At 42.1% G+C, this 24,693-nt stretch overlaps 1 protein-coding gene across 6 annotated transcripts in view; it reads left to right on the top strand.

Moving 5' to 3' along the window:
- TSPAN18 (tetraspanin 18) overlaps positions 1-24,693 on the top strand; it is a 120,793-nt gene that overhangs the window by 73,025 nt on the left and 23,075 nt on the right. For 5 of the 6 annotated variants that reach the window (XM_051791757.1, XM_051791752.1, XM_051791755.1 and 2 more), the window contains one exon: positions 20,607-20,696. The gene's annotated coding sequence lies outside the window, so the exon portion shown is untranslated. Of the gene's footprint in view, positions 1-20,606; positions 20,697-22,942; positions 23,024-24,693 lie in introns of all 6 variants that reach the window. The other variant, XM_051791756.1, reaches the window with a different exon arrangement.

The raw sequence follows: 24,693 nt of genomic DNA, 5'->3' as shown, positions 1-24,693 counted from the left end.
ATTGTTTTTTTCCACAGTACATACAACAGGGAGATCCAAAATCTATAAAAAGTATTAAGTCTAGTCAAATTTTTGTTTAGTGAATCCACAGGTACAGTCTTCACTAAAGAGTTTACCAATGTTTTGAGCTTCAAATCCTTTGGGAAATTAGAAATATGAAAGAGGCCAAAAGGCAGTGCCAAAAGAGGCATAATCGTTTTCGTAAAGTTAAACAATTAACCCCTCTTTCTAAATTCACCACTATCCAAAATTCAAAACTTAAACTAATGAAAGGGAAATGGTACAAGATTAGTGGACCACTGTCTTTCCCTCCAGCTGTGGGACATCAAGGATGTATAAGCCTTCATGTTCTGTAGCTTTATTGAAAATGCTCTCTTATCCTTCTGAGTGATGTGGAAGGGATGAGATGTTACAGCTGTGTTTGGACAGAGCCTCAGTGTATTTTGCTTCTCTTTCATGACATTGCAGAAGCTTCTTTTGCCTCTTATGGATTTTGTTGTTTTTCTTTTGAGACAATTTGCATGAGAAACAGAATATCTTAGTTGCCTTCAGTGTGATTCATGTGATGATGATGAGTTTATCCAGTGGAGATGTCATACGCATACATTTGGAGTTGGATGAACTGAGTTAATTTCTTTTTAACAAGTATGACAGTGTATCAGTCTATCAGAACCAAAGCCACCTTCAAATCACTGATTAGAGGAAAATAATTAAGATCAAATGCTACATTTAGATTCAGCTGCAATTTACAAAAGTGTTTGTTTAAACAAGAGCCAACAAAAGGAATCTTGGCTGTGAGGATCACCAGGAAAAAACCTCTTTATATATTATGTCCATGTAGCAACCAACTCCAGAGATGAATTGCTGGAAGTGACATGTCTGATTTATTGCCCACTGCAGCTTTAAGAGTGTTTGCAAACTGAAGTAAGTGTTATGGTTAGGATGATTATAATGGGGGTTTATTTTGTTTTAGAGAGAGGAAAAGAGTAAATATACTTTTGTGGCTTCTGGATGTAGATTACTTCTGTGGTTACTCTTGGTTCTTAAGCCAGCCTGGGCTGCTCAGTGTCACTTGCCCTTACCCTGCAAGGGGAGTTGAGGCTGGTCAGTGGGAAGAGAGCCTGAAAACAGTGCTCCAGCACTCACCACATTGCAGTGGGATAGCAGAGGGGCAACATTGTGATGGGGCTTTGCCAGAGACAGACAGGTAGATCTGGAAGAGAAAAAATTATGCTGTTGCCCTAGTGGGAAGTTCTGAGTAGATAGCTGGGATCCATGCAGAAATTTTCTGCTGTTTCTAGTATATCAGCAGGTCTGCAGCTGGTTTTGGTTCTGCCTCTCAAAAACATGGATTTGTCAGTTGGAGGGTATCTCAATGTCCATTGGTGGAAGATGCTAAGATATAACTAGTTAGTTGTTTTATATAGTATTCAACTGTATTACTATCATTCATCCTAAGTTCCCCAAATGATTCCTAACCGGTACATGATGGAATTGCGAGTGGCCTTTTGAATAGGGACATTTCCAGACTTGAAAGACTAGGAACTTTAAACTGTGTAACACGTGGAATCATCTTTAAGTTAGGGTTACACAAAAAAGGTTAGTTCTGTCTCATCTGTCTCATGAAGCAGATGTCAGGTTTTGAAATTTCAGGGATATTCTTTTCTCTTGTGGTCCAAAATTATGAACCCCAATATAGTTTTATTTAAAGAAACAAACAAGCAAAAAGATATAAATCTCTATCTGTACAAGGTACCTTCTCTAAGAACCCCACTGGTTTGGCCTGGAGAAATTTTTAGGTCAATAGCCTAGCAAGTGGGTTGCTTGTGTTCCCTGGTGAGAACTGGGAAGACCAGGAATGTCAGCTTGAATCTTCTTTGTCCAAGGTTAGTGCTCCATCCAACACACCTCTGGCTAATTAAAACAGCCTCTCTTTTGATTTAGAGTTCCATCCTAGATTCACAGAAATATCACAGAATATCTGGGCTTGAGTTTTAAAACAAATTGAAGCAAAAAATGTCACTCCCCAGACTGAAAGAAATTCTTAGCTGACAGACTGAGGCTTCATCTGGAAGATAAAACAAGCTCTCAGGAAGTCCATCGTGTTCCATCATGCAGAATGATAGGAAATCCGTGAGTAGTTCTTCCAAACTCAACACCACTAGAAATGCTGTCCAGACAGTTGCACTTGGTTAGAGTTCTGTTTTTTGTAGTATCAGAAGCTAGCCAGCTGTTCATAAATCAGTAGTTCATATGTCAACAGCCCCAGATAAACATACGATTTCACTGTGCAAAGTCCCATTTGCACACAGTTTGCACTAGAAAGGAACCTCTTTTTAGCCAAATAGAAAAGTAAAGCTGTGAAGGTGAATTGGGGAGCAGAATACAAAAAGATGAAGAGCTTTCAAGAAGTTACAAAATATATCTCAGAGCTCATGTTTTCAGCTTCTGGCTAAGCTGTCACAGAAAATTCAAATCTTTTTCTATTGTTTCTGTTTGTGCTCAGGAAAAAGAAAATAAAAAATCCAGTGAGAACAAATTCTTTCAGATATGATCCATCTTTTTGTGCTACCTGTATTGCCAACATAGGTTTGTGCTTTGCACAACCCTGGGTAAAATTAACTGGATATCCAGCATAACCAGAGAGCATCCTCTCTAGGTTGAGTAATAATGAAGGGATGAACTATCCTTCTATCACTGTTCTCAGCTGATCCTCTCCTGCTCCCTCTTTTAATATGCTTGTCACCTTGCTGGTAGGATGCTGAAGCAACACCAGTCATCCAGTTAAAATATAAAGTAGTCAGAAGTTTCAATCCTTGAACACGTACTGGACATTCATTGCAATTCCTACAAAAATGTCTAGGCAACTCATTGCTTAGGGTTTTGCCTTATTTTGTAGCTGCTGCTTTATAACACTCTGATTTTAAAATGTAATTTTACAAGTGTTACTTTTACTGACTATTTTTTTTTTTCATTGTGTGTTCCTAAATGCTAAGAGTAGGAGCAGGCTGGAGAGGCAACCAGTGTTGTAACAAGTAATACAGAACTCTGGCTATTCTTGGTTCTGCTGCTGCTAAATATATTTCCACTGCTTTGGGTGACCGTGAAAAATAGTATTTCATGAATATTCAAAATATATTCAAAAAGCAACTCATAATTTGGTAAGAAACATGCTGTGTTTGGTTAGATTGACTATAGCTAAAATGTTATCTGGTCCTATAGCTCTGGAAAAGAATACTCTATTTTTCTTTTCTGAGAAAAGCTGTGTGGATACAGAAAAGTACCTCTGGTAAATCAAACCTGACTGAGAAAATGGGAAGGTTTTTACAGCCCCTTTCTTCTTTCATGAAGTTCCAGTGTCCTAAGATCCAGCAGGGAGGTGTGTGCTTCAATGTAAGACATGGATGTATTGTCAGGAGAGCCGGGGTGGAATGTGGAACCTGAAGAGGAGGGATGTGGTACAGGGATTGAGTGCTGCAAAAAGAGCAACGAGGAGGGTGCCCAGAGCAGGACTAGCCCTGGGAGCTCCCCTTGGATAAAAGGGGCTGAGAAGGGAATGGCAAAGGGGGATGCATCAGAAGGGTAGCTGGCTCTGTCCCCACTGCAGACAGACAGCATGTCTCAGGGCTTTCTGTGTTCATATCCCTTACTTTCCTGAACAGCAACTTCCTCACACTTCCCCAAAAACTTTTGAAGAAAAGTGGAGGGGCAAAATGATTTATTGAAAGTATAGTACTGAGTGAAGCTGCATTAATAAACCTGCATGCTGGTAGAAAAAAACTACCCTCACCATGATGAAAAATAATTCCCCCTGAGTCTTCAGCATCCTGCTTGAGTCACTAATTCCCCAGGGCAGAAAACAAAGTAAGTAAAAAAGTTTGTTTTCACATAGCAAAGCCAAAACATGTCCAGTTGTGATTTAAGACTAGTCCTGGGAGACATCTTTTTTTTAATGTAACATGGGGCCAGTATTGGTGAGTTGATAAAAATACAAATTGATTTTTTTTCTCATCCAATAGCAAAAGCAGCTATTAATTTCCCTGGGACTTGTGTCTGCATGCGTTTTCTGACTGCAGCTGCCCCAAAGTGTATGAGGACCAGGGCGCAGGAAGGGTTTAGATGCATGAGTCAGATTTTCCACAAGTGCAGCTCCTTGTCTGGCTTCAACAGCCAGCACCAGTGGGACTTTTTCCTGCTCCTTCCTCCTTGTCCAGCTGCCTGCACAGGCTCTCCCATCACTCCTCTTCTGGTGCTCTTTGCCTCTTTAGGATGTCCCTGGCAAAGGCCTCAACATCCTATGATTTCTACAAATAGTATCTGCAGCTCCTGAGGGAAACAGCAGAGTACTCCTCTAGTTCCTTGAGGTTTTATAAATACATTCCCAACTAAAGACAGTTTTTAAATCTACTCAGCCACAGAATTGCACAAGTTTGATGAAAATTCTCCACTTACGATGGGATAAGAAAGCAGAGGGTGAGAAGACCTAGTGCTAGCAAGTGACCCCTGTCTGGAAGCAGTCTGCTAATGCTTTTTTCATGAACTACTGCTCAGGGCTCGACCCAGAAGCACAATAGAAGGTGCATTATTATTGCTGTTCTGATTATGGCTGATAATTGTGCTGTTCTAATTTACAGATTTAATGGTTTGTTAATAATGTCTGATTTGGGAATATAGTATAGTCTATCAACTGAGGGTGGCATAATGCCGTTAATAAGGGTAATTGAGGTTGTTGCTGTGATCTTGTTTGCTCTTTGGTTTGTTAATTGAAAATTACTTATCTTACTATATGATAGAAATAATGCTGTTCCCCTGTGAAGCCTGGGCATCTTGAAGGAAAAAGGGATGTGTCAGTCTGCACTGTTAATACATTGTGGGGATATCTGTACAGCAGTAAGCATACAGATGTGAACCAGTCTGTGTCAGGTGTTATGTTGTCTGTGTTTATATTTTGTATAAATAACAGCATACACTGTTACTTATGGTTGCACGTGTCTCTCACTGCAAGAATCAGTGCACAAGGCTGTCTGGAATGCGTGCAATTGATTAGAGCGCCTTTACTGCAGAGAATGGAAATGAGAGACAGACAGGCTGCTGAGTATTTAACCCTGGAGAAGAAGCTTGGCATTTTATCTTCTATCAACGCTTGCCTGTAACTACTATTAACATTAATTATGGAGATACTTAGTGAACACCCTGTTAGCCTTAATTAGAGTTAATGGAAGATACGTGTGGATGTTAACAGGACAAGAGACAACCAAGCTTCCATTTCTAAGGTTAAATATTCAGTAGCTCCCTCTTAGACATCACCAACATCCTATAATCATGCAGTCAGACTTATCCAAAAGCAGAACAGTTTCTTCTGCCTTTTTTGTTTTTTTTTTTCTTCTCCCCAGTTATGGCCACCTTACACTGTTTTTGCTTAAATTAAAGAGCAAACAATGATGTTGCAGTGACCTCATTATCTTTACTAATGTAATTGTGCTACCTCTCCTCTATGTAAAGTGCACCTCAGAATCAGACTTTATTAGCAAATCATTTGCTGTCCCTTTTACTGTCTTTTTAATGAGTGCCAGTAGAGTCACTTAAGAGACTTGGCTTTGTTCTGAACAGAGACCTTGTGACAAAGAGCTTGGGGCCTGAGTGCTTGCGTAGGTCACGTAATATCCGAGGTCTGCAAAGTTCTTGTCACTGTGCTATTGTTTGAAGCTGTAAAGACAAAAAAAACCTTCCCCTTGCACCCATCAGCTATCTTTGGTATTTTGAAAACCAGTGTTGCTGAAGAATTAAGACTGCGAAATGTAGAGGTTGTCTTATTACCCTGCTGTTGTGTAAGATGGCACATCCCTGCCGCTAACCACTGCCCAGCAGGTCAGTGTCCTCATGGAAACTGCCTTTGCAGGACTGACTTGGAGGCCTGTAACTCTCTCTGAGAGCCCTGAGCCTACCTTAGGTGGTGTCACACAGTTCATTAAGTCGGGTGTGCTCCTTTGGGGTCTGTTTCCTTTGCCACAGACATGCGTGATGATCTCAGATAGTGTACTAGGCAAAAAGTGTGCTTTTTCTTCCAGATGCTCTATTATACAGTTATGGGGCTGCCAAGGCAGTGCCCCTTTGAATATTGCTTACTTGCAACCTTATTACTTACAACCTGTAGCTTCCAGGTGCTTTTTGGGCTGGAACCATCTGGAAGGGAGTTCCTACCACTAACCTGATTGAACATGCTATCAACTGATATAGAACATAATGTTTGATCTTTGTGAAGAGAAAGGATGAGTTGTGGTGTGTCCTTGACAAAAAAATACCATCCTTCCCTCGCATATTGCATAATATTGAAAACAAACACAAAATTATGTACATACCTCTCTCTCTATGAACTACAGTCACTACATCTCATTTTACTAGCACAATTGCCAGTGACAGCCTTCCTGCAGGATGGTACCCCATAAAAGATATATTGGATAGATGCCAGCGTAAGGCATCCTGAACATACTTTGGAAGTTTCTTCTTTCACTCTTTACAATGTCACTTGAATTTCAGTAGAGCTTCATGTTCTAAGGAAACACGTCACAGGTGTTAATGGGTGCAGTGTGTTCTTAAAAGAAAACTTACAAAGCAGTGTTACCCCAGCTTTCCAGGTCGATGACTTTCTCCTTTTTCCTGAAGCTGTTCCAAGCATAAGAACATCTGTGCTTGGCCCAGGTCTCACATACACCTATTTATGGAAACTGTCCATTGCTGGCTGAGGATCCTGGCACTCACACCTGGGGGGCAGCTGGCTGGCAAGGGGACTCGGGGATGAGACAAGGCACTCGACCTGTGGGGCTGACTGGGAAGTCAGTCTCTGCTCATGTTTACCTGGAGGATGAGCTGGGGAAAGATTTTGATTTTAGCCATTTGTTAGCATATTTTCTCAACATTTCTATCTAATTTTCCAATTGTGCCATTACAAGCGCCTGTTTTGTTTTGTGGTGGTCACAAAATCTGTTCAGCTTTGTAACTGCTACTACTTTTTCGATCTAATATGTAAAGTAATGCATTCACAGGTCAGATCTACATGGACCTTTTTTAATGGCCATGTGAAGCCTAAAGTGCTCGTATTTAAAAGGGTGGGACAAAGAGGCTTTTGATAGAATTTTTTGGGGGGTTTGGAGTAAGCTTATTGATTTCAGAGCTCTTGCTGGACATTGTATGAAATGGATGGATGCTAAGAACACTTTACTGTGCTATGCAGAGCTGCTAATTTAGCTCTTATCTGCATAGTTAAAGTGGAAAAATCCCCTACTGCAATATGGCTTACTCCAGTTTATGGGAAAGAACAAATTTTTCTTATGTACCCCCAATTAGATCTGTTAACAAAAAGGAGAGATACATCATCTTTAAAAAGGAAAAAAGCACTCGCATTATAAAGTTTCTATTAAATTGCTCACTAAGCCTTCAGGTACAGTATGAAAGAAACTGATACTGTAAAGGGAACATAGTCATGACATATCATTTTATTTCAGCTAGAATAATGTGGCCTTGCTTGGAGCAGAAGCTGCCTCTCTGATGAGGCTATGGTCTGGTTGTGTAGCTGGGAAAATGAAACAGTCTGACTGAAGATATTGTCAAACACATCGAGGTTAAGCACCCTTTGCCCCAGGTGAATTCCCTTGTTTTTATAAGCCACTACAACTAGGCTGTAAAATGCAGGTCTGCAAGCAAAGCTAGGGTAATAACTACAGGTGGTAACTTAAGGCTGCCTTCATGAACTAAATCCTGCATTTTCAGTCCTTAACAAAATGGATGTGTGAAGTAAATTCCTCCCTATCTTGCCTGTGACTCATATAAATGTATCATACTTCTTGAAGCAGATTTTCAAAGTCTTTAGCCAAACACATGCACATCGATGCCTTAATTAAAATCAGTTTATTTTGTAGGTTAATAACTTATACCATATCTACCAGTGTGGTCATTTTTTCTGTTAAATGGCTGAATGAGATCTAACATTAAAAGATATCCTGTCCTAAAATGGATTTTTTTTAAATCTCTAGACCAAACAGTGGCTCAGCTGAACAGAATAATTTCAGAATCACTGAAACAATAGTAAAGATTTAAGTAGTGAGAAAATCATTATTCTGGGTGTTTGGTATCAGTGTAGCAGTATTACATTGACTTACAGAAATTAATTTCCTGGGTCGGTACTGTTAGGCTCTGTAGTTATCTGGCCACCTCTGACTAGGCTTCTTTACCAGAAGGATATCTTGGCTATTACCCCAAAATGCTTTGGACCCACCTAATTCGTTTGTAATCTCCCCAGGATAGCAGGGAAAGCAGCAGATAAGCATTAGCTGAGAGACCTGAGCAGTGTCACCCTGGGATAACGGAAGGATAATGTATTACATGAGAAGATGTCATCTCACCAAAAATAAATTTCAGGAGCTGATATTTCATACAGGATATGCAAAGTGGTTAAATGGGAGCTTGCTTAGTGTTCACATTCATTCTCTCATTCATTCTTTTTGATACACAGATTTGTTTGCTTGCTTCTGAGCAAAACCAGATTTTCTAACTGATAACTCCTATGGGGAAATCAGATGACAAAAAGATTAATATGATATGTGATATGTGGTACAGATGACAATGTCAAGACAGTGCACTGCAGAAGAGAGGGGAACTTAGGAAATAAAAGTAAAAATAGAGCCTCTCATTCAAAATTTGAAGCAGTGGAATCAATGAGGAAGCGAAATACCAATAAGCCCCTGCTTGGAGGAGGAGGTGGAGGCTCTTTGGTCAGTCAGGGCAAGGTGAGCCCACCATTTTTTAGTAGCTGTAAAACTTTAGGGAGAGCCTGCATGTCTCATTGTGCTCACCCACTTGCAGTTCAAGGGGCTAAAAGTGGGGAACTTGGCTCTGCTGATGAGGTGTGCTCAGCTCCAGAGAGTCACAGCATTTAAATACCAAAACTAGTGAAGGAAAACCAAGCCAAAACTATTCTGCAGGGTTTTCCATGGTGGGCCAGAATCATCACCTGTTTTCTTCTTGGCCCATAGGGAGTGTGCAGGCTCAGAAAAGGAGCACAGCCTATCGAAATGATAGATCCCTAAGCACATGTCCTGCCTCTCACATTTCTCTGTGCATTTCTGGTACTTCATCTTCCATCTCATCAGAGTCATGCTGCACTTGCCCCTAGGGCACCTGGGTGCAGAGCTTGAAAAGATGGAGATTAAATACGGGCCCTGAGTGGGAGGAGGCTCGTGCAAATAAGCAGAAACAGAAGTATTAGAAGGTCAATTTAATGACTGCATCCTGTGTCCAGATTAATGTGCTTCATTCAAAAGATGCAAGAACAAACCTGCTTTTCCAAGGACTGCCATTAGGTGGTCCCTTACTGGGGGAAGTTTTGCATTGCAGCTTTTCTGCTATGAGTATCAGATTATTGTAAATGCCTGCCTCAAACTCCTGATAACCGTGCTGACTGGAAAACTTTTGTTCCTGAATTACTTCTGAGGGAGCAGATGTTGACCCAACATTTTCTAAAAAGCCCCTATATCCACCCCCCAGAATTTATTAGCAACTGGAGCATACAGGATACTGAACCTTGATCCCAAATTCCCTGAAAACTCTCATGTCTCTGCTGGCATTCTGGAAGAGCTGGTTCACACCGGTGTCAATGGGAAACAGTGGGCAGGGTGGTGTGTGGGATGCTGCGCTGAAGGTGAGGTTTCAAAATGCTTTGAGTTGGCAGCACTCAGATTCTGACCCGAATGTCCTTTCTCTCCAATACACAATGCTGTAGGGCAACCTCTGGCTGTCTGGGAGTCCTAGGCCACTGGTAATGCTGATCAGCGTGGAACCTCAACTATGTTGTGGACAGTGTCTTCTTTCAAGATTAAAAAGTTTGCTGTGTCTTTCTTCATCAGTAGATACTTGACTTGGGATTCTCCTAGTGAGGAGCTGACATGGTGAACCCAAAGAGGAAACAGGTGGAATACAAGTCGTCTGACGTTTTTCAGTCCAGTTGCCATGAGCTCAGAACTGTATGATCCATATGAGGGACCCCTTCAAAACCTGCGGTTTTGTGTCTGAACAGTTTTAAAAAATATTGGCAGTCACTCAAAATGCTTGTTTTCGTCTAAAAATAACAATATTTTGCATACTGTCTTCCGTCAACTGCTTTTGGTATAGGCAGCCCTGTACTCTCATATGATATTGAACTAAATCTCTTACACTCCATGGGAGGCAAATAAGTGTTGTTGTTAATTATATTAAATACAGGGGGCAGGGGATGAAAACAACACACTAGCTTGAAATGACTCACTAATGTCTGTGAATTTCTCTGACAGATGTTAGCAGAACTGGAACTATAAAATGGTCTGAGCACTAGACAGGGGACCACAGAGGCTGCCCAGGACATTTGCTGGGTATCCTGGAGAAAAGCCTGGTCAGCTTTATAAAGGACATAGCTTTATAAAGGGCTTTCAGACTGTAATGTGGAAAGCAATCTACGGTTTAAATGGTATTAATGTTCTTATGCAAGCTGGTTAGTGCTTCATCAGACATGCAGAATGGTGACCACAAATCTTGTTATGAAATTTCTCATAAAATTTGTCATCAAATGCATGTTCACAGCAAGAATTCATAATGTTTTCAGAAAGATTCTTCTCCCTGTGCTGAAACGAGTGATGGGAGAAGAAGCTGTTAAATGCCATATCTCTTGGGACAACTTTTCTTGTCCTTCATGCAGAGCTCAGAGCAACTCTGCAGCCTAATTGTGAGAAAGTTGCAAAAGTGTTGTCTCTTCATGTTCAGAATAGCTTGAACATCCTGTTGTTCCCTATGTTTTCTCAGCCTAAATCCGGGCTGCTTTGGCTCTTTGCTCTGCAAACTTCATTTTGATACTTCTGAAATACGATTTTTTTTAGCTGAAAGGCAGCATTGCTTTCAAATTGGATGCTGATCAAGATGGGAGATATAACAAAAGTGTGGTTATAGTGAGCTTTGGCCATTGAAAACTGGTATGATTTTGCAGTCAGAATTCAACCCAGTCCTGACTGAGGTGAAAGTTAGCCTGTGGAGTCCTATCCCTCACAGGAGATCTGCTTTTAAAGCTGTATTCTGTTGTCCTCCCTAAAAAGATTGCATAGACTTTCAAAAATAGGAATTGCCAGATTGGGTCAGATGGTGTTCTCACTCGTTTTGGTTGCAAAGAGGAAGGTGCTCAGCAGTCCATCGGCAGATTGGTTTTTGTACTGATTTAAGGCCATGTGAGCAGCTTGTGCCTTCATCATTCACTGATACATTCGTAATTATTCCAACTCCTCTGATTTGAGTTAGAGGAGGCTTTATGTCTCTAGGTTCTAAGTCTTGACTTCTAGCAGGTAAAATAACAGTGAAGACTGAGTAAAAGAAAATTCATCACTATTTCCATGGTTAAATTTGCTATTTCAGTTTTGAAAGGGTCAATACCCTGTGAGTGCATGCTGGTTTTTATGTGTATGTATGATTGATGCTGCTTCAGGTTTTGCCCCAGGCAAAACCTCGGTCTACTTGCAAGTGATGCTGGTAGTGAAGTTTCCACTGCTGCTGTTATGTGTTATTTAGATAAGAGTAGAGCTAAAAATCTGGACCACTTCACAAGCAGAGATACAATCCTTTCCCCCAAAGCTCACAAACCTTAAAACAAAGACTGCCTGGGGAGACTCTTTGGCACTGTACTAAATATTCTTGCCAAGAAAAGGTTTCTTACAATTGTGGCCTTCCTAAAAGGCACTGTGGGTAGTATCAACACAAAGATATCTGTATTACATGGTTTGACCTGCTTTAACCTCAGCCAGTCTCCTAGAGATGTAGGAAATATCTGTTCCATTAAAAGGTCTTGCCTTTCAGAAAAAGTAGAAGCGGTTTTTCTGGTCTCCCAGCTTTCTAAGAGGAGATGTTATACTTTTTGTGGGTGAACGTCACCCCACTGAAGCTGTCTGAAAGCCTGTGGATCCATGCCATCAGCACGTAACCTACTGTCTTTGTGTGCAAAAATGAATTGCTTCCCAAGTCTCTTCACTTAAGAGCACTGCAGATGTACTGTGCTTGGGGAATAAGGATATTTTGAGAAAACAGGTATATTGTTCATGACGTTCTCTTCCTCTAGGGGGAAAAAAGATATGCTCTTTTAACTTTTAGCTATAGTGGAATGTTTGACCAAGTCTTAATGAAAACTAGATACTCAATTTTGCAGGTTTTTATGTCCTTAAAAATGCTTTTTTTTTTTTTTTTCTCCTCCCCTGGCGGAGTTTGAAGTCTGTCAGCAACATAAGTGGGATTTAGATCAACCTCTGAGCAGTTAAGTGATGAAGAGATTTCCATAAGGTCACTCAGTTCCCCTCCCCACATGTGGAAGGACGAGGTTGTTGGGGGGAAGTGTTACAGGTGGCAATGGAAGTGAGTTCCCCCATATTCACACCTCAGCAAAGTAAAGGTCTTGCCTCCTCAAGTCTCTTCCACACACCAATTTACCCAGTTTTCCTACAGCATGAACTGAGTACCTCCAAACCTATGAGCCTCCAGAGCAGTGTGTGGAGAGATGCCCAGCAGCTGTGTGACCCCATGCCCCTTGGCAGGACCGTGGCTGATGCAGCAGGATGGCTCGTTCGTGAGAGCTGCAGTGTGGGGCTGTTTGTGTGGCTTCATAAACACGGTCGAGGCATCAGCGGAGGAAGTTTAATTAGGCACCTTTTATTTCCTAATTCCTGGAAGAGCTGAAGCTGCTTGCCTGGACTCAAGGGCTGCCAGGCTCCCTGTGCCTGATGCTGTGAGAGGTGGATGTGTTGCTATGGCACTGGAGGTGTCTCCAAACCCCACTGCTCTGGCAGCTGAGCTGGCTCCCAGCAGCATGTCCTAATTGCGGCTGTGCAGCAACAAAACAAATATTCAGAGATTTCCATAAAGGCTGTAATCAAAGGAGCATCCCTGGCTTTTTAATATGTGCTGAATGGGTTCATTTGTAAGCTTATTATGACTTCAGAGAGAGAAGCTATTAGGGTGATCATTAGCTGCCTGTGCAAATAGCAAGGAAAACTGTGGCATGTTCCAGAATATCCCCCTTTTTAAGGTCTGCACTTTCAGGTGCATTAACAATAACCAGCCATGCTGTCTTTCATGTTTCCCATGCCATGAGTAAGGACAAAAGAGAAGGGGACAGTGTACTGTACACTTTCAAAATAAGTTCAGATGGAAAGAAAAATGAGGTGTTACAAGAGCAGCAAATTCACTAGCATGACATTGTGTGTCTTGATGCAGTATCTGTTATCCACTGGGAAAGCAAAAGCATCTGGGAGCCAGCCTTCAAGTCTTGGCTCATATCTCACTTAGTCCCTCTACTCCTGTCATCTGTGTATGAACAGCGCTATGGGTCTTTTGTCTGCCTGGAACCTGATCGTTGCTGGAGTGTTTAGATTATACATCTTATGAAGGAAGAGAGAACATTTAGAAACACGTATGCCAAGATTATGGGATTTATTAACTCTCGTTTATTTTCCTGCAGAACATCTGAAGCTATCTTGTGGGCTGTGGCCACGGTTCTCTCTCTGCTCCTTCTTACTCTTTCTTAATCAGAAATCAAAAATATCTGTAGCAAAAGACATTGAATGGTTGGCTGTTTGTACATTAATTGATACAGATGTAGTTGAGATCAGTCACATTTACCTTTCAAACTACATTAGCTGCAATTTTATGTATTAGATTAAGTTAAAGATGCTGATTATAGTGAAATTCAGTTTAGATTTGCACATGGAATATTTATAAGATGTGTATCAGTTTGGCTATAAGCAGGGTTACTTAGGCTTCATGTCTGCCTCTCTTCCCTAAGTAATTTCTTATGTCCTTTATTGCATTCAAGTTTTCCTGCACATATCACACTTATAGCTTGTGAAATATATGTATTTCCTAAATAAGTAAATGAATCCAAGTTATGAGCTCAGTGGGATAAAGAATATCCTATTGTGTTTAGAATTCATGACACCTTGGGATGCATTATTATTCTTCTTTTTAAAAACATTTAAAAGATGACCAGAAGCAGATAAATAATGCCACTGGCCAGATTATCAGAAATATTATTTTCCGGTTTATTTAGTATTACTGAGATCCCTCATTAAAGATCTGCTTTTCTTACAGACTGTTTTTCCTAACTTTTTCTTTTCTAGTTGGACTAAACTGACTGTTTTGTTTCTACATGTGTGTAGGCAGCTACCTTGATCAGACAGTTTTGTTGGTTTTTTGGGGAGTTTTGGGTTTTTACTGGGGCATTTTTTTGTATGATAGTTAATGCATTCAAAGTTCTGTTTGGGATTTCTTTCTTAAAAGCAATTAAGGTTATTACTTTCCCAGCTAGATGTTAAACAGTGGGTTACTTTTTCCACACCTCTATCTTATGAAAAAGCACTGAGAATAACCACAAAAAAAAAAAAAAGAAGTTAACCTATTGATCTGCAGCTCCATCCTGCGTTAAAACAAATGATTCAAGCAGGGGTTTCAGATTCCTTTGCCCATGAGCCCTTGCCTGTGTTTCTGCTCAGACAGTCTGGGGCTTCTTTTTCTTGCTAAGAACATCATCATCATCTTTTTGACACGTGTAGTGGGTTGACCCTGGTCAGATAGCAGGTACTCACTAAAGACGCTCTCTCACCCTCCCTCTGCAACTGGACAGAGAAGAGGGAAAAAAACAGCTAAGAATTCATGAGTAGAGATAAGAGCTGGGAGAGGTCAGTGACTGATTACCTTCATGGGCAAAACAAGACTCAAAGTGGGGATAATACTTATATTTACTACTCACAGGATAAGAGCCAAAGAGTAAAAAATAAAACCGTCTTAAAGACACCTTCTCCCCATCCCTCCTTCCTTCTATGTTCTCCCTCCTCCCCTCAGTGGTGCAGGGGGATGGGGAATGGGGGTTATGGTCAGTTGTTGTTTCTGCCACTGCTCAGGGAGAGGAGTCCTTCCCCTGCTCCCGTGGGGTCCCTCCCACGGGAGACAGTCCTTGATGGACCTCTCCAGTCTGAGTCCATTCCTCAGGCAGCAGTTCTTCCCAAACTGCTGTCCCGTGGGTCACTCCTCCATGGGGTGCAGTCTTTCACAATTGCGCTGTACTGACGTGGGTCCCCCATAGGGGCCACGAGTCCTACCTGGGAAAAACCTGCTCCAAGCGTGGGCTTCCCTCTCCACGGGCTGCAGGTCTCCAGCAGGACCCCGCTCTATCCTGGGCCTCCCATGGGGTCACAGCCTCCTTCATGCATCCACCTGCTCCAGCATGGGCTCCTCCATGGGCTGCAGGTGGGTCTCTGCACCCTGATGGTCCTCCATGGGCTGCAGGGGCACAGCTGCTCCACCATGGTCCACACCATGGGCTGCAGGGGCCACAGCTCCAGCACCTGAGCACCTCCTCTCCCTCCTTCTGCACTGACCTTGGTGTCTACGTTGTTATTTCCATGTTCTCACTCTGCTCTTCCCTGTCTGGAAATTCTTCTGCGCAACAATCTTCTTTTCTTAAATATGTTATCACAGAGGTGTTACTGTCATTCCTAATTGGCTCGGCCTTGGCCAGCAACAGGAAGTCTGTCCTGGAGCCAGCTGGCATTGGCTCCACGGAACAGAGGAAGCTTCTAGCAGCTTCTAACAGAAGCCACCCCTGTAGCCCCCCCGGCTACCAAAACCCAGCCACAGAAACCCACTACAACAGGACAAGGGCCCGTGGCTCACAGTGATCCATTTTGGTAACATCCTTACTTTAAAATCATTTTCCTCCTCTGCCTTGTTTCCTTGAAGGCTGCAAAGTATCAGGAAACTTCTTAAAATATTGGAAATTGTGGTCTGAGGAGGACAAGGTTGCCACAGCAACTGTCCAGTATTTCTGAAATTTATTCCTTCATCTTTCAAAGCCATCATGAATGCCACAAACTGCTGAGGCATTTGCTGCAAACAAAGCAAGGCTATAGAAAAAGAGAACAGAAAAGAGCACCGAGGAATCAGTTGTTGTAAAGGTGAGATGTGTCAGGCTCAGGGAAAAAGTGGCAGGCATTTACACTTCATGTTAAATCCCCTCAGCGTCTGGAATGCCATGCAAGCGTATGGAGTGTTTCAACACTTGACAGTATCTGACATGACAGTGGATAATGTCACTTGGCTTGTGATGCAACTTCATGATCCACTCAGGATGGTGACATTTATTCCATCCAGAAAGGAAATATTTTCAGAAATAAGAGGCCAAAGTTAGCCACCTCCCTTTTGGTATGGTAAATAACTGTTTTCTGGGACAGAAGATGCCTTGCAAAGATTGTAACTTTTCAGCCAGAAGTGATGAGTTTTTTCATCGTTTTGGGACTGGTCTCAGTATGGACTGGTGAACACAGGGTTGTATTGGGGGTCAGGAGGTTTAACACATCCATTCCCCTTTTAGCTTTGTTTTTCTTATCTGATAAACAAAATTAATGTTGTTATATCATCAGTGCATATAACCTTTGGGTCATCTGTTTAGAAAGGCAGACATTACCATATGGTTCCATTGTACTGCAGTTAATAAAAGGGAAAATACACCTGTGAGCTATCTGAGGACCTTTTTTTAAGCAGCAGAACTTAAAAGAGTTGCAGGCTATTAGATGTGTCGGTTCTGTATGCAGTGTCTTCTTTTCTGAGACGGGTGGTGCCTGTGTGTGAAAAGCTGTATGAAAGAGCCAGATGTGATTACCTATCGAACTTTGCTTGGGAAGGGGCCCAAGTGAGCAGTTCATGTTTCCAGCGGTGTGGTATGCACATTTGCACTAGATGAAATGGAGTGCTCAGTGGCCTGAAGCCATACTGGCACTTCAAACACATACTCTAGCACTTTTCAAAACGTTACAACATTTAGGAGAATTGGTTCTGCTCTGGGACTTCTGAATTTCCATATTGAATGTCTGTGTACATGTGGGAGATTTTACCTCCACATGATCTCATGTATTCTATGCACACATTTTGCAAACTTGCAAATATAAAACATAGATGGTAACTGTTGTATTATTGGTTTTGTTGCAATGCTGGTGTTATTTGTATGAAGTTTTAAGGGGTTCAGTCCAGCTCTCTTTTTTCGCCTGTATAAGATTGATATGCTCTTACTGTGCAGCTCTTTGGTGGCCGAAATGTGTCTTTGTTAAAAGCAGTCAGGATGGGATGGGATTCAGTTGGTCTGCTTGGGTAGGAAAGTTAAGGTAGTTTTAGCAGCAGCTCTGATTCATTTAAACACTGTCCCAAGCCTCATATGCTTTTAGTGTTATAAAAGCCAATCAGGTTATTGTTTTAAGGTATAAGATGCCCCTAAGGGCTTTGCTCACTCAACTGTACTGAGGAATTAAATGCTCTGAGGCAGTGCAACAGCCTCATTCACTCCAGTGTTGCAATGCAAGGCAGTCATCGCTGCTAAATGGGCCCATGTTACAGCGACATTAGCATTTTAATGCAACTAAAGAGGAGGTAGATTGACTGTAATTTAGTATCTAGTTGCATGGTCTTGTGCAGGTCCTCTCATCGCTGCTCCACAGGGGCCGATTACAGTTACACACTGCACTTTGGAATCTAATTGGATTTATATGCAGTAATGTAGTTGTGTCATAGCAACGATTCTGCTGTGTAAGTGCTATGAAATTCCAGTACAATTAGTTATTTATGTAGGAGCAATAGTTACAGGATAAAGTACACAGCTTGTGTCAAGGTCCAGTTCAGTAGCAGCAAATGCTTTACTTTTTTCTGAAGCCATTGCAAGGGAACGAATATCTCGATCCTGCTTTCACAGAGATGTTTCTCCTCACCTTTCACCATAAAAGCACTGACCTGTTGCAGACATCCAGCAGGAAACTACTTTTGTCTTTAATATCTGCTGTGGTTGAACATATGGGTTGGCATATGATTTAGTTTCTCTAGATCCTGCAAATGTGGTGAGCACAGGGGGCTGGCAGTAGCTAGAAGCCCTTGTGAAGCAGGACACCTGTAAGTGGTCCATCTGGTGGCCCTTCCTGCAGGAGGTCAGATTTCTCACAAAGACAGGCCTTGCTTCTCCATCCTGCATCCTTTGTTCATTTCTTGTTTCACTTACTACCATACCTTCTACTGTTAACCTATCAGCCTCTCTTTGCCCATTCCTCTTTACTCTGGAGCTCCAGCTGTCTTTCTTGTGGCATGAGACAAGCAGGGTCACAAGTTCAGCTGCTTTTCCTTCATCAAAGCCTGCTCCTCACAAAGAACTACAATGTGAATGTGAAGAGAAGCCAGTGCTCAGCAGGGAGAGCTGATGTGGTGGCCATGGGATGAGCACAGGGGCAGGACAACATGCCAGCTACAGCTGCTCAGCTGGCTGAGGCAGCGTGGCTGCACCACGCAGCCCTAAGGATGGGGCTTGGCCTCAGCCATTGCTCTGGCTTCCATTGTGTTTCCCCAGCGACTGTAAGTAAAGGCATCAGCTTGCTCAAGTCACAATTAGGCATGGTGGTTTTGCACTTTCTGCAATTCTCCCTAATGACAAATTTGTAGCTATTAACCAATGAGTCTGTTTAGTAGGGACTTCCTCCCCTTTAGGGCCACAGAGTAAGATGGAGCATTGCTGCTGTTTGGCACCAACTGCAGTCTTTCATCTCTTCTGACGCAGCACCTGCTGGTACCTACTGAAGCATTTAAGCTCTTCCTCTCTGTGGTGCTATAATTTCTTTAAAATATTGTGACTTATGAGGAATAAAAAAACCAAAATTCCTCTCCCACACAGATCTTTGAGGGCTTGTAGAGTTGTAATTATATGCACACACAGTAGGAGCAGGAATCCTATCACTCTGGTTATTTTCCTAATGATAGGTTTATATAGGACAGCGTCATCTCTGCTTTAAAGTTAGAGCCATCTTCTCTTGGCAGCAGCTATCCCAGGACAGTGGCATCACAGGACAGGACAACTGAAGAAATTGTCTCTCAATTGCACGTGCAAAACACAGGATGAAGAGTCCCCACACACCAAAGAAATAGATAAAAAGGTCAGGGTGGGCCCTGGGTTCTGACTGTCAAAAAGGGGCTCTCAGTTGTGAGACAGTGACATTGTTCCTTCTCCTAGCTGTAGACTCTTCAAAGCCCTCTTCAGACATGCCTGAACTTGCTGCACTCTCTGACCTTTCACACTGATGGAAAAGCTGTACTGATCCAGGGCAGCCTTCATACCCAGCATTGTAAAGTGGCACATGCCTTCAGCACTTCACAGCAGAAACAGGTCAATTGGCCATAGATGTTTGTACCTTCCATGCAGAGAGCGAAGCCATCTCTGCTTTTCATCTAGAGATGTAGGTTTACAGTGACAGAGGAAGGACATTAAATGTGAGTGATTAATGCAAAACAGATCTATGAATATTCATTATATGTTTTATATTGTAATAATTTCAGCCACCTTGAAACTCCTTGTTCGCTTCCTGCCAACAACAAATGAGAGACTTTTGCTCACAGAAGTCTTAATGGGAGGCAATTTTCAAAGGCGCATTTACAAATGTTTGTGGGAAACAGATGTTAAATGCACCCACTCCAGAAATCAAGATGAAATGCTGGCAGTGAGAGAGCAGGGATAGACCCAGGTGACTTATCTAATGCCTCACAGGGAAGCAGTGGCTTCAGCAAAGCTATGAGTGTGCCAAAACCATTTACGAAGGATGAGTAATTTACAGTGCTGAGCGACTCTATGTGAATATTGGACTCTTATGGCATGGGGTGCTGTTTGAAGAGTTAATGACTGCCCCTTCCCCACAGAGCCTGCAGAGTGTGGGTTTGGGGCTGTGTCAAATGAGTGGAAAAAACACTGTAGAGAAAGCAACAGTCAAACACACATGCCTTGTGTGTTTGACACTACATTTAAGTCTGTAGTCTGTCCTCACCTTTGTCTAGTCAAAGGTTATCACTAGCATTGTGCAGGCAGAAATTAAAATTTACTGAGAAAATTGTAATTTTTAGCTTGAGGGCAGTGGCAGCCTGTACCTGAGTCCCTCTGCCTGCACCTGTATATCTAATTCTTTGGGTGGAGAGGGTGGTGGCTTTGCTGTTCCTCTCTGTTCTTGCTTCCCAGGCAGTGACAATGAGGCAGAGGGAGAGGAAATAGTTTGCTCAACTTGGCGTGAGAGCTGGCTGAAAGAACGAGAGATAGTGCCCAGCATCTCAGGCTCCTGCTCCTAATGGCTGGGCTTCCCAAAGATGCATTCCACCTCCCTTCCCCAGCCTTTTCCATTTTCCCAGTAAATGGGCTGTAAAGTCACAGCAGATTAAAGTTTGTCTAAGCCTCCTATAAAATATTGAAGGTGCAGCTGGTATTAATCTAGTCCTCTTGTGGGATGAGGTGCATGTGTAATGGGACTATAGATTTACATGTGGTCTGTGGGCATTTAAAACACCCCAAAGATTGTTAAAGAGATTCTGAGAAATTGAATCCCTCACCACATATTAAAAGCTTTTCATTACTGCTAATGTACACTAAATTAAGGTGGCAATTAAACTGAGCATATTCATCAGGATGGTGTGTTTTAATAAACTGTGTATTTAACATGATTGTGTTTTATTGACTTCTTCAGTAATTGCATATTTTTATCTAACAGGACAAGCTTGGATAGAACAAAATACATGGGACACACAGACAACTAAAGACTAGAATAGACACTGTGCTTCCAGTCCCAAGATTTTTAAAGGTGAGTGTTGCTTATAGCTTGGTCTTTCTGCATGCCAGATGCTTTCTCTATATCTCTGTCAGGGCTGGTTAAGTGTAGCTATGGTGTGCAGGAGGGGGGTAAGAAATACACAGCTCAGCTACGTCGTTATCACTCACAAGGTACCGGATAAAGTCGCCCCTCTTCAGTCTCTAATGAAAGTGCCCCATCTCTGTTGTATCTAGAGGTGCAGACTGTGTGGAAATAATACTCTGAGAGGATTTTCTGGAAGGCCCTTCCTGTTAGATTTGTTCTCTTAGGAGAATCCACCACTTAGGTTTACAGAAGTTGGATACTGCTTGCAGACAGCGAACACAGAAATCCTCTTGTGAGATGGACTTGCGAAGGAAGGCAGGCATGCTGAGTCAAGTCTCAATACCTGCAAGCCAAAGGGTGGGCTGCCACATTGCTGTGGAGAGGACACAATGGAGCAACGCCAGGTGGTGGTGGTCCTTTGCCATTGGTGCAGCTTAGAGCTTCAGGGATGTTTCCAGGGGCATCTCAGCTGGGACAGCCTCTAGAAATCGATACATTTACTTGGAAAAGAATCTAGTCCATATTTTCTAATGCCTTTAAAGGCTGCCTGGCACTAGTTCTGGAGAGCTTCAAACATGTCTTCTGCTTTTACTTGGTTCCACTGTGTATGAATAGGAAGGTAGGTGTAAATTAGCACCGTTTTCTCCTCAAGCCACTGCCTAATATTTTGTAGGAAGTACTGCAGAACTGGTTCTTAGGTTTTAAAGAAGCAACAGATGAGTTCAGTGGACAAGGTCTTCATGCAGGTTGATGACAAAGAGATATTTTTGTTAAAAGAAGATATATGTGGATGATGTGATAGAAAAGAAGTGACTGAGAAAGTGATTTGCATGAGGATTGGGCACGATGAGCCCTAGGCGTCTCTTTTATTCTTGGTTATTCTGTGTTTTCTGTCAAATATTTGAGATGGGAAGACTGTGATGAGCCATCAGGCAAGTGCAAAATGTCTGAATTTTATGTACTGAAACACAAATTGTCTGCAGAGGTATGTTAGGAGTAGACAAGGAAAATGGTTCGCACACTTGTTTTCAAGTAGAGGATAGGAGTGATATGATAAGGAAGATGCAGGATTGAAACTGGTGAAGATGAGGTGCTCCTGAGAGTTCTGATAGACTGATGCATCTGTGAGATGCTCTTGTTCCATTTGCCACCAGTTAACTTGGACGCAGCTTGGACAGCTGTTTCAAAACATTTGTTCATGAGGCAGACAGTGGAAGAGGTGTCCAGTGAGACTGGGGAATCTCAATCCTTGGAGACGTTCAAAATTTAACTAAAGTGACCCTGAGCAGCCTGCTCTAACTTTGAAGTTGGATCAAACTTTGGAATTGGTCCAGGTTGGAGGCAGTGGCTGTTTATACTCAGTGACATCCAGAGGTCCTGTCCCACCTAAGTTTTTCAGTGATTTCATGTCCAAAGTAAAGGTAAAGGAACAATTGAAGTGAATCCATGGGTTTCAATATAGTGTGAAAAGGATATAGGGATTGAGGGAATGTCAGTGGTAGCAAAGAGAAATTTAGGAGCAGTTTTTTGGGGTGTGGTTGAACAGCTGCCTTCAGAAATGTGAAGTTCAGGGTAGCTGCAAGGCATGCAAAAGCAAATGACAGAAGAAATAATTGTGGCTAGACAACAAAAAAATGCATTGCCTTAAAAAAACTAGACTTCCTAACCAATTACAGCAGCTAGGATGTTTCCTGGCTACACTGCTGGGGATTTTTAGCCTCCCCATCACTTTGCAAGATAAAATTCATGAGTGATGGAGGTGGGCGGGGGGAAGGGAGAGAAATGTAGAATAATCTGCCTAAGAAAAACCTGAACATTTATAGCTACATTTCAGACAAAAACATATACATCTCATATGTCTCACAAGTCTGAGATGGGACAAGCCAGAGAAAGCATCTGTCAGCCACTGTCTTCTGCAGTTCTGACTGTTAATGTTTGCTTAGCATTAAACAACTCCTGCAGAGGAGAACTTAATCTGTCACAAATTTGGGGCCTGAAGGAGGGAAGAGAAGGTATTTTAAAAGGTACATTAAGATATTTGCTTTCAATTTTTATCTCACTTCTATCAGTGTGTACTAGCAATAACTCAGAAAATTTGCTTTTTGTGTGTATGGCTTTAAAAGGAAAGTAGAAGGAAAAGCAGTTCTTTGGGTCAGGATTGTCCTTTAATATCAGTTATTTTCTCCATACAGCGTGTCATCAGGGACTTCAGGTACCTTCAACTAACTAGCAAGGCAGCAGTTGGCACAAATGCATCCATAATTATTTTATTTGTAAGTCATATTATTTGCATTTTGCTTGCATTGTTTGTAAATAGCATTAGTTACATACTCTTCAAAGTCTGGAGCAATACTATTCTGGAGTGCTTTAACTCTGACATCAAACAGTTTTAAGTGCCTCATAAGAGATCAGATCATGCTTTTGGTTGATTTTTCCTATTTTAATCAGTGAAATTACAGGATCAAAATGATGACCTTGCATGTGCTGTTTGGGAATCTGGGTACCCAGCAGAAACTGGAAAGGCTGTGTTATGCTAGTACATGTGGGTGTCTCCAAGCTCTGAATTCCACCACTAAAACCGTTGCTCAGATGAGGTTGGCATTTTTTGGAAGTTTGCATTGAGTTTTTCCGATGTGGAAACTCTGATATGTTTGTTCTTGGTTTTACCAGCCCAGACCTCACAATATTGCCCCTGACTTCCATTTGCACATCCTGAGTGGCAGATTTTGGAATTTGTAAGCACAAGTAGGTGTGTTCCTGACTTGAAGCACAGCACAGTGAGTAGGGTTGCACTTAGTGGTTGCACTTAGTTGTTGCTTTGCTGTGTGAAGTATGGTTGATTTAGAAATTGCAAGTTTGAGCCCAGTGCTGCTGCTGGGGACAATTTCTTGCCAAGGCAACGAAGGGAGTCCTTGTTTTTCAAAGCTGAGTATTCTTGCTGCTCCCATGTTACTGTGACTGCCTGGCCCTGACAGTGAAGTTTTCAGGATCTGGTTGCTTAATGGATTCACAGTCTCCCTTCCTTGCTTATGCCTAGAAAACATTTTAACATACTGAGTGGATGAGTGGGCAGGAGCAGTGCAAAGAATCGTAGTTTAGGTTTGTCTTTAAAAATAAAAGTAGGCCTGCATTCAGTTCATGTAAATCAGAGTAGTTCCAAGGGAGCTTGTTTGTCTTAGAGAGACATGGAAAGGAAAGTAAGGTAGGGATGTGATTTATCAATGCTACAAAGCAGCAAGACAGTTTTTGGCTTAGGAGCTGCTGCTTCTTAGACCACAGGCGTGTGGGTGACTGTAGTGGGATGAGTGTGTATGATGTGCAATGACACAATAAGGATAAACTGTTTGGGGTTTTGTTCCTTTTTTTTGACTAAGGCTACTATGATACAGATCATGCAGGTGGGTGCTCAAGGCAGCAAGATTTTGAAATTTCTCTGATAACTTCAAGACTTTGGCTAATATACTAAGATTTAGGCATCCTTTGTTTCATTGGAGCATGGCTTTTTTGTGTGATGAGGGGAACATCTGGGTGACACTGATTGTGGGGCTCTTGAAGTTCATTGATTTGTCTGTATTTTCATATCCCTCTCTACTGTAGTATCCAAGACTTGTGTTAGGGGAGCTTGAGGTTTCCCTTTCCCATAAAACTGAAGAATTCCCTCCCCAGGTCCTTACCCTTCTGAACTTCAAGATTTATAGAGCATGGTGCTTATAACACCAAGGTTGTGGGTTTGATCCCCATATGGTCCATTCACCTAAGAGTTGGACCTGATGATCCTTGTGATTCCCTTTCAACTCAGAATATTCCGTGAAATCTCTTTTCTCTGTGAGTTTTTCAGACATGGCTTTAAACGCTGTCAGGAAGCTGTGGGCATTTCCTCCAGGCCCACATCAGAGCTCTGTGCCCTACTCCATCTACTGCAGTAATGGTCATGTCTTTTGAG

This window comes from Manacus candei, unplaced genomic scaffold (assembly GCF_025592945.1).
Source record: "Manacus candei isolate 608988 ecotype Guabito, Panama unplaced genomic scaffold, ASM2559294v1 h1tg000033l, whole genome shotgun sequence".
In the NCBI taxonomy this organism is placed as follows: Eukaryota; Metazoa; Chordata; class Aves; order Passeriformes; family Pipridae; genus Manacus; species Manacus candei.
This window is presented reverse-complemented; position numbering and strand designations above follow the sequence as displayed.